This window comes from Dendrobates tinctorius, unplaced genomic scaffold (assembly GCF_039654945.1).
Source record: "Dendrobates tinctorius isolate UK_male_01 unplaced genomic scaffold, ASM3965494v1 ptg000075l, whole genome shotgun sequence".
Classification (NCBI taxonomy): Eukaryota; Metazoa; Chordata; class Amphibia; order Anura; family Dendrobatidae; genus Dendrobates; species Dendrobates tinctorius.
The window spans coordinates 20,043,050-20,045,643 of record NW_027361743.1 but is presented as its reverse complement, the minus strand read 5'-3'; positions in this window follow the sequence as shown (position 1 = coordinate 20,045,643).

Sequence of the window (2,594 nt, the reverse complement as noted above, 5' to 3'; positions counted from 1 at the left end):
CTGACCAAACTCTTCCCGCTCTTTTAGTGCCAACTAACTCCACCCGCCTCCCAGCAAGCTTTGTGTTCCAAGCAGGGAGCCACCAAAGGGTGCTTTGCTACACTACTATGTTGTGTGGGATGCAAGTGTTGGAGTGTGGTCAGGTGTCTCCACCTTACCTGAATGGTGGGGTACCACACCTCAGGAGGAGGTGCAGTACCTCTGTGGCGACTGAACCCTCAGGGGCGCCACACTATCACACTGTTACGCCATCCCTGCATACTCACCTGGCCATCGCTCCCACGCCGCAGCCTCCCGCCGTCCGACATCCACGGAGATCGCCTCTGGCAGGTGCGCGGCCGTGCCTCCCTCCTGCTTCTTGTGCTCTAGCTATGCCCTGACCCAGAAGCACCTCCCTGACCAATGTCAGACCAGACAGGAGCATATCAGGCCGCTTCCCCCTGAGGGAAGTGCCTGATTGTTGTGTCTCCTTGCACACTGGGCCTCGCTTCATCGTGTGCTCTCTGCTCCTGCAGTTCCATTCTTGTCTGCTCCCCGCAGCAGCCTCTCAGTCCTGCTACCCGTGTTCCTTGCTGTTTTCTCCAGTCCTGCCTCCAGTGTTCCTGTTCCATCCTACTCCAGTCCTGCCGTCCTACTCCAGTCCTGCCTCCAGTGTTCCTGTTCCATCCTGCTCCAGTCCTGCCGTCCTACTCCAGTCCTGCCTCCAGTGTTTCTGTTCTGTTATCTATACTTCAGTTTCACAGTCCTACTCTGGTCCATCCTGAGCCGCCCCTCTCGGTACAGGCTACCGTGGTACTCGAACCCCTGGGCCTTCTCCTAACGGTCCCTTTATAGGGATCGGTTCCACCTGGCAGCTCGCCCGGGGCCCCTCGGTGCCACGGTCCAGAGGGTCCACTCCTGGAGTTTCCGGCTCCAGACTACCCACGTTAACACACATTACTTAACTCCCTTAATACCCGAGGGTGAATGCCATCAGGGCCTGGTGATTTGTCAATTTTAATCTTACTAAGGCGGTTCTGCTCTTCTTCCTGGGTTAGGCAGGTAATACTTAATGGGGAGTTTACATTATCACTCTGCATTTCCCCTGGCAAATCCTTTTCCTGTGTGAACACTGTTGAGAAAAAAGTATTTAAAACATTTGCTTTTCCAACATCGCTCTCTATGATTTCACCCTCATTGTTCTTTAAAGGGCCAACACCATCAATTTTAATCATTTTACTGTTTATATAATTAAAGAATAGTTTGGGGTTTGTTTTACTTTCCTTAGTAATGAGTCTCTCAGTTTCCAATTTTGCTAAATGTATTTGTTTTTTACACATTTGTTTTTTTCTCTTTAACTTTTTAATGCTTCTTCATAGCCTTCTTGTTTTAGCTTCTTAAATGCCTTGTTCTTGTTATTTATTGCCCTTTTCACATCCTTATTTAGCCACATTGGTGTTCTCCTGTTCCTAGCCCTTTTACTTCTGTACGGTATGGCTAGCTCGCAGTGGGTGTGTAAAACTGATTTAAATATTTCCCAGTCATGGAGGAGTTTATGGATTTGCCATATGAACATATGAAGTTCCCAGACAAATTGCATAGAAGTTCAGCTGCTTCATGTGTTATACAGTTACCATGTGTGGAACTACAAACCACAATACAAGCAGACTGATGAAAGGCATGCTGGCACTAGTAGTCAATCTATGTTCTTACATATGACTCCCCATAGCAGGAGACAGCCTCCCATACTGAGCACAGGCAGCGTGCACATGGAGTATACACGTGACATCACACAGAGAGTATATACTTACACATGAGAGTGCTGAACGCGACCACAGCCAGCACCCCCAGGACACTGCGGGACAGGAAGGAACAAGCCCCAGGGAAAGCTTCAGGCGAGGGCGGCGGCGATGGGCTTTTCAAACTTCTGCACAGGCCCTGGTGTGCGCTCTTCTGCTTCTCCGCACTGACGAGGGCCGCGCTCATGAGCTGACATGGGCCACCGTGGCCCTGGTCAGCGCGTGCACCGAGAGAATACACGTGCACCCGGGCCTGTGCAGAAGATTTAAATGGCCGGCGGCCCATTTTGAAGCTCAGAGCCGCCAGCCTGGGCAGATTATCAATCCGGGCCTGACACTGGTTGGAATTCAACTGACACTGGAATGGAATGGCTGTCAGACATGTAGAGAAACTGATTTTTATAAAACTGTGCAGTGGTCTCTTAATTTTTGCCAGAGCTGTGTGTGTATATATATATATATATATATACATGTGTGTGTGTATACAGTATATATATATATATATATATATATATACACACAGTATATACTGTATATATATATACACTGCTCAAAAAAATAAAGGGAACAGTCAAATAACACATCCTAGATCTAAATGAATTAAATATTCTCATTGAATACTTTGTTCTGTACAAAGTTGAATGTGCTGTCAACATAATCACACAAAAATCATCAATGGAAATCAAATTTTTGAACCAATGGAGACCTGGATTTGGAGAGACCCCTAAAATGAAAGTGGAAACAAGTCAAAATGAAAATCAAAACAGACAAAATTAAAGTGGAAACAAGTCAAAATGATGCTCAGTATTGTGTGTG